Raw genomic sequence first — 7,994 nt, 5'->3', positions numbered from 1 at the left:
CAGAGAAAATCACTTGAATGCAGTTTCCAGTATTTAACGTACCAGTAACTACAGAATATGCATCCATCTTGTCTTTATTTACTGGTAAATCGTTTCCAAGGAAAATGTGGGGGCAGCCCCCAGCCCAACCCGCTTGCTGCAATGCATGAAGAGGAAGCGTGTGCACGCACTCCAACACATCGCACTGCCACCGCGCCACTGACGCTGCACTTTTTTTGGATGTGCCTCATCCTGCCAAATGTCTGAGAGCCCCTCGGCGTGTCGGAACCACCACAGCTCCATCCTCATCTCCTTCCTAAACCAGCAACCAGACTCGATCCGTCCGAACTCTGAGCCCCGATGTAACATAGCCGAAGTGAAGATCAGCCCCATCTATCTCCTGCGCTACCGTCCCCATGTGTGACCTGCAGTCCTGGGCCAGGCTCCGCATGTGACTTTCTCTTTGCTGCCTTTTGGGGTGGGTGTTCTTTTTGTTTGTTTGTTTGGTTTGATTTTATTATTTTTAATTTTTGTTGTTGTTCATTTTTAGTTTTGGCTTTTGCTGAATGGTGTCATTGAGGCATAATGGAGGCTGCAGTTCCTATGGTAACACATTTGCACATTAATGTGTGCACCAACTCCGAGCACTTCAGAGGAGCAATGTGACAGATAACAGCATTTTGGGGAGCTCTGGGGGGTGGGGGGCACGTACTTATTATCTTAACCAGCTGCTTGTTTGATCCATGTAGATGGCCTCACTGCAGCCTGCCATAAAAGGTAATTAACCGCTTTAATGATGTCAGATTTGTGAATTGTACAATGCAAAAAGCAATGCAAAGCAGATCCGGCATGTGTCTGTACCCAGTATGTATGTACAGTGCCTGCCAACTAAGAGTAACCAAGGCTACAGCTTCTCCTAGCCTGAAATATCAACTTTTATAACTTATTTAAACAAATAGCAACTTTGCATGAATTACGTCTTGGGGGGAGGGGAAAAAAAGAAGTTGAGTAGATTTTACTTTTCAAATGTGGCATCAGAAATATAAAGAGAAACACTTCTGGCTGCACTTAATTTGGGGTGGGTGGAGAGGTTTCAGCTATGTTAATACATTCAAAAGGGAAAGCCCTTTCACTTAGTTCCTGGAGGGGAAGAAGTAGTTACTATTTCACAAAGTATGAGTGGGGGGGGGGGGGGGGGGGAGAAGCTCACGATCAACTTGGAGAGAGGATAGGGGACGTATCAACAGCTCTGAAAGCATCTCAGTGCACGGGAGGGGCAGTGGGAGGGTGGTGCGGGGTCCCATCCCTGGGCAGGACAGCACCAGGGCGGCCCCTTCCCCATGTGTGGTGCCAGCAATAAGGGGGGAAGGGGCGGAGGAGGGGTGCTGTAGCGTGAGGTTAATTAACGCCATTTCTGTACGGGGCACTCTATTTTTAAGTCTTACTATGCTGTACATTTCTCCTGAAGCTGAAATAATGTACTGTTGGTTGGGGGGTTTTGTATAGTGTACAGAAATGAGCAGAATATTTTCTTGCTGCTTTCAGTGATTTATTAACCTAAGGAAAATAGACAACTATGAAGTGTTAGTGAAAGGGAAAGGAAAAAATAACTCCACAAAACAGTTTGTGCCTTTTTTAGTTTATTTTTCTGTTGCTATATAATCACTGCACTAAAATCTTTCCAGAGGGAAAAAAAAACAAACAACACACAACTAGTCTCTTAATAAGGGAGGAATACATAAAGCCTAAACTGAGCATTAGTGTTTTGTTTTGTTTTGTTTTGTTTTGTTTTTTGGTTTTTTTTTTTTTTTTTTTTGGAGTATTTAATTGAAAGAATGTTGCTGGTCTTATTTCATACCTGTGCCTTTGTAATGAAGCCACCACATCATTCTATCAGAAAAGCCAAACCTGGAATCAATTGCACCAGATCCCACAGACACAGAAGTACTGTCAGCCTACTGGGATTGCTTTTTAAGTTGAGTTGAAGCTGGTGATGGCAGAACCTGCTGGTAATACGTGCTGGGTGCTGGGGATGTGCTGAATCTTTGCCACTTGGCCACCAGTTGGCTAGAGAAGTTTGTCCCGTAACGCTCTCGTGCATTGTTCTGTGACCTGTGGCTTTTGGGAAGAAATCCATCCCCTGCTCCCAGTGCCAGCCATCTGAGGCAGCTGGTTCTGGGAGGGAGAGGCTGGTTGTCAAGCATGCTGCTTTGTGCTTGCCAAAGAAGATGGACGGGGCTCACGGGTGCGGCACTGCTGGTGCTGCCCTAGGTGGGCTGTTTTTCACTGGACAGCCCTTAGGTGCCAGTGTGACATCCAGGGTGCTGCAGTAGGGAGGAATGACCCCAGTTTAGATGCTGACCTGGCTGATCCATCATATGCTGTGCCCCACTCCGGGTGCACCCATTCAAATGGTGCCATGTGGAGGAGAAGTCGGAGCCTGCAGCTCTCTGCATGCGCCCCCAGAAGCAGCCCTGTAGCCCCAGTAGTGAGCTCCTTGCCCCTCCTGCATGATGCAGTCCTGCAGCAGGACCAGCTCTGTGTTCTTTTCCCTGGCTCAGGCATCATTTTGCTGCTCCCAGTTCAGCATCAGGCATGGAGCAACACAGAGTGGTTCTGGGCTAGAAGATCTGGACCAACTGCCTGGACTCCTTGAAAACCTAATTGTCATCTACTCCCAACAGCGACTCTCAGCAGTTTGCTCCTGATCAATGGTGGTTTCTGCCCAAGTGCGTCTATAGCTAGAGCAGAGGAAGAGCAGTACATCCCTTGTAAAGCTTGGCTTGGAGTTTAGCCTTGCTTGGTGAATATGAAAGCTACTGAAAGCTCTTGAAACCACTTCAGGGCCAGGCAGAGCAGCTGGATAACTGCAGGGATGTCTTCCAGCTGTGCCAGGCACCTGCACTTTGCTGTTCCATGGGTTGCATCTGCTGCCCTTGCATTACATAGTGATGCTGTCATCCCTTTAGCACCACGGCTGTTCTGCTCATCCTCCCAGTGGGGCTCTGCTCATGTGTCCTCAGCTCGAAGCCAGAGATCACCGGGAGAGCAACTAGGGGTGGTGCAGAAGACACTTTCTTAAAAGGTAGTAGGAAATTTTATGATGTAGTGGCTCAGGAATTGCCCTAAGAGATGAGTTCCCTTGGAGATGAGCAAGGACACCCTGCACATCTCGAGCAAACAGCGTTCCAAGCACATATCATTTTTGGCAATAAGGTGTATGGGGAGCTCAGCCCCTGGATGCAGACAGGCCAGCAATGAAGAATGTGGTTTCCATTTTTACTTGCAATCCCTGCACTGCTGTTTGTTGTCATCCCATGCCATGTCCTCCCTTGAGTGAAGGCGGCAGCACTTGTGAGATGCTCAAATCTGTGCAGTGCTCCTGGCTGCAGGGACATCGCTGCTTCTCCCCTGTGCTGCTGTCACTGCACCCATGGTCAAGGCAGCACCAAAGAGGTCAGTGGGAGTCCCAGGGTGAGATTCCCAAGGAAACTGGGATTTTAGGAATCCCAGTCAGGAGCATCCACTGCTCACTGAGTCGTTTTGATTCTTCATGCAAGGCTGCTGCTGCCTTTGAATTTGGCACGTTTCCTGGCTGAGGTGCAAATGGATGGAGAGTGATTGCAGGGATCCCTGAGCTGCCAAATACACGAGGGTAGGAACCAGCTCTGGTTACTTCTGAATTAACAATCTAATTTTAAATTTGCTGGGAGCCTGCGTTTCATTAGCGCTGGTATAATGCTGTTGGTATGCTCTCTATTTAAAGCTTAATAAAGGCATTTTAATTCCAAGCTAACCGGAGTCTGCGGTGGAATGCACTGTACCGCATAGAGCAAATGAATGGATGCAAGCTATTAAATAAGCTTTAACATGCAAAAGGATCTTTTTTTTCCTTTTTTTTTTTCCTCCCTGAAAAAATCCTGAGCAAAAGTGTGCTGTTGCACTCCTCAGTAACAGAGACTATGCACAGAAATTAGTTATCTCCCATTGAAAAGCTGCTGCCTGCAATCTCCTTGTGAGCACTTTTCATTCAGAATGAAAGGAGCCAGAGAATCCTTTCAACAAGATGGTTAGAACACAGTGTGGCTAAAGGCAGGACCTGTAAGGCAGCTTAACTTTAGCAGGGTCTGCTACTATAGGGCAAGGGGAAATATTTTCAAACTGGAAAGGGGAGATTTAGATTGGATATAAGGAAGAAGTTTTTAACAATAGTGGGAGTGAGGCACTGGAACAGGTTGCCCCATGTGGGAAAGCCCCATCCCTGCAGACACTCAAGGTCAGGCTGGAGGGGCTCTGAGCATCTGATGGAGCTGTAGGTGTCCCTGTTCATTGCAGGGAGGTTGGACTAGATGGCCTTTATGGGTCCCTTCCAACTCAAATGATTTTATGAGGCTATGAATTGGAGGTGCTGTTCATTGTATGATAGCCAGCTAGAGGAGAGAGCATGCTTTTAACATCAGAGTAGCTGGAGATGGACTTATTGAGACCAAGAGCATAGAAAATACCTAATGCAATTGTAAATCCATTTACAAATAACACGTTTTGATGCAGAAGCAGCTACTGCAATGTAAGCATAATGAGCATATAGCTAACATAGTTTTCAGTTTCTTTGCCTTCAAAGCTTAGTCTTTTGACTTGTAATATGTATATTTGCTTTTTTTTTAATTAATAAAAAACTATTATTAGGTTTCACAAAGCACCCTTTGCTTTGTGAGGTGTGCTTACAATTGTGCTGGGCTGTTAGCTTTAAGCCGTTTGTGTGCTTGTGTTATTTTATCAAAGCAAAAGTCTTCTCGAGACAAATGCAGTAAAGGTTTCAAAAATAATAATAATAATTATTTTTTTTATAATGTTAAGCAGATGTGTGGTATGCATTTGGAAAATGTCCAGTGTCAGTTGGGGCTCCATGGCTCTATGTGCCCATGGTGGTGGTGTTGGTTTGCGGGGCTGCCTCTGCACCTCCCCTCTTTTGTACGAGACCGATGTGAAATTAGTCTTGTGTTCTCTATGTCCAGCCTCGTATGTACTGTATTTGTAACAGGAAGCGGCTACAAGTCCTCAAAGAAATACGAACCTATTTTAAAACAGCAATAATTACACTGTAGAGCAGGTGGGGACGAGCAGGTCAGGCTCTGCAGGGCCATGGGGCCTTGTGGCTGATCTGTGAGTTGCAGGGTCTACACGTACAGGATCGGGCCTCAAATGGGTCAGCACCACGAGGCCTCGTGTGGGGTGGTTGAGTGGAAAGCTATTGGAAATGCCATTTGTGGTGAGAGAGAGGGAGCCTGTGGGCAGGCAGGTGGCAAACCCAGCACTGCCTCGCAGAGGAGGGCCAATGTCTCATAGCCCAGCGTGCTCTGCTCTGCCCTATGGCAGAACGCAGGAGGAAGGAGCGCGCGGGAGTCCGTGTGTCCACATGTCCATGTGTCCACACGTCTGTGTGTCCGTGGCGGGGTGGAGCGGGGAGAGTGAGGCGTAGGCACTCGTGTTGTGTTCCCGATGGCCGCTGTAACTGTGAAAATTAACCAGACCTGCTGTGATAAATTTGGTTATATAAGGTTTATTTGGTTAATTTTTTATAAGTGAAAACTGAAAAGATGAAAGAGAATTGTAATATGAAAGCAACTGCTGTAAATAATGTATGAATGAATAAAATCTAAAACTTATGTCAGTTTTTTCCTAAACTGTATTGCTGTCGAGTTACTGACTGCTGCAGAAACAACCCGTGTTGTTCCCAGCTCCGAGCCCAGCGCGGGCACACACCACTTGTTCCTGTTTCCACTGATAAATAGGACTGTTCCTATGTGTGTGTCACGTCCTTGGATTCTATTTCCGCACTGTCCCAGCTCACTGACTAATGCTGTCAGAAGTGTCAGTGTTCTTGGAGCCGCATGGAGTCAGTCCGCACGCCTGCAGACTGCTGGTGCTGCCGCTGTCAAGTTCCCCTCGAGGGCTGCACAGCCCGAATCCCAGCCAGGATGAGCAGCCAGAGATGGTCCTTATCCTGGAAAATGTCTCGTCTGAGCGAAGGGTGAACAAAACTACGCAATGGCTTTTTTATTTTTATCACCAAGGGCATGAAGCATGAGTGAGCATTATTGGCAAGGATGTTTTTGTGGTGGACATACATTGGTAGAGATTTCCTGAGTCCCTCAGTCTCATTCTCTTCCATATACCTGTGCATTTCCTTATGTAAAACCCAACACAAATGAGCCGTTCCACACTGCCTTGGGTTTAGATCAGCACAAGGCTGTTTCTGACTCTTAGAATCATAGAATAATAATCATAGAGTCATTAGTGTTGGAAAAGAACTCCCAAGACCATCTACTCCAGCCATCAACCCATCCCCACCATGCCCAATAACCCATGTCCACTAAACCATGTCCCTCAGCGCCATACTGACCTTTTACTTGAACACACAGAGACTCTACCACTCCCTGGGCAGCTTATTCCAATGCAACACCACTCTTTCAGAGAATAATTTTTTCCAATCTAAGCTGAATATGTTTTGGTGCAACTTGAGGCCATCACGTCTCACCCTATCACTGTTAGTTAGGAGAAAAAGCTGACCCCCCACCTCACTACAATCTCAGGTAGTTATAGAGAGCAATAACAAACATTCACTTCTAATTTGGGAAGGGGAATTTAAACTCCATCCTTCAGACCCATTGGCTTCAGATGGGATGAATGGATCACTGCTGGAATAGCATCTGGGGCTGTCTGTTCCTTGGAGGTTGTTTCTAGGGACCTCATAGCACATACAGGGATCACTAGCTGAACAGTCAAGTAGCAAGTAGAGTGCAAGGTCAATGCATTCACAATAAGGATTCTGTCCCTGTAGTTTGTTTTCTCCAGACAAGCAGACATCTGATTGCAGTAGTTCACTTGGATGAGTTGTCCCTGGCTTGGCCTCCCACTTCATGCTGGCTTGTTTTGCATAAAAAAATAAAATTCCCTTGGATAAAGACCTCAGCACAATGTTCTGCACTTCCAGACATGTGCCTTATGTTCTGAGATAGATGAGATGTGACCTCATTATCCCTTTCCCTGTTCCAGGTTCCCCAGTTCTCCAACCAGCTACACATACCTTAGTTCCTCCTAAACTGCCCTAGCAAGCCACTCCAAGCTATCCCCTCCACATACCCACACCCTCCCCTCAGCAGCTTGATTTTCTCCCAGAATAAAGTGGGGAGGATGAGGCTGGACTGGAGCTGGCTAGGGACCCATGGGTTTACTAGAGTTGTGCACGTTCTGCTCAAACTGCTGTTTTTAGGCTAGTCAAACAGCCATTGAGGTGCTCCGCCTACCAACCTCTCTAGCCATTTATCTTTCCATCCATCCATCCATCCATCCATCCAGCCAGCCAGCCAGCCAGCCAGCCAGCCAGCCAGCCAGCCAGCCACCCATCCATCCATCCATCCATCCATCCATCCATCCATCCATCCATCCATCCATCCATCCATCCATCCATCCATCTACCCATCCATTTATCCCCAGTTCACAACAGCAGCTGCTCCTCTGTTATATAAATGTAGGCACCATGATGACCTCTTCAATAAATTTAAAAAACGAGTGTTGTCCAGTGGCAGTGAATGCCTACTTTCTCTAAGCTTTTTAAAATTAATCTATCTATCTATCTATCTATCTATTTATAGTCAGAAGTCACCAAAAACAAGCAAAGCAAAATAGCTTCTTTTTACTTTCCAATCACTCAAAATATGGCCATGCTCCTCTGGGAAGCAAAGTCCTCAGAGGCAGTTTCCTTAGGAAATGAATTCCTCATGCAGCCACCGCAGGATGTTTGTTTGGCTCCCTGAAGCCGTCATAGGCCTCATTTTGGCATTGCACATATATATTATTGCCAGCATATGTTCATACTGTCCAGTTCTCATCATCAGATTTTTATCTTGCTGAAGAGATGAAAGCCATGCCAATATCAGCTCCATCACTTTACAGCAATTGTCTGTCAAATGCTGGAATGACAGCTATTAGTATGGGAAGAAGATAGAGCTCAA

Source organism: Tetrao urogallus (assembly GCF_951394365.1).
Source record: "Tetrao urogallus genome assembly, chromosome: 4".
Lineage (NCBI taxonomy): Eukaryota > Metazoa > Chordata > Aves > Galliformes > Phasianidae > Tetrao > Tetrao urogallus.
Note: the sequence above shows the minus strand (reverse complement) of the source record.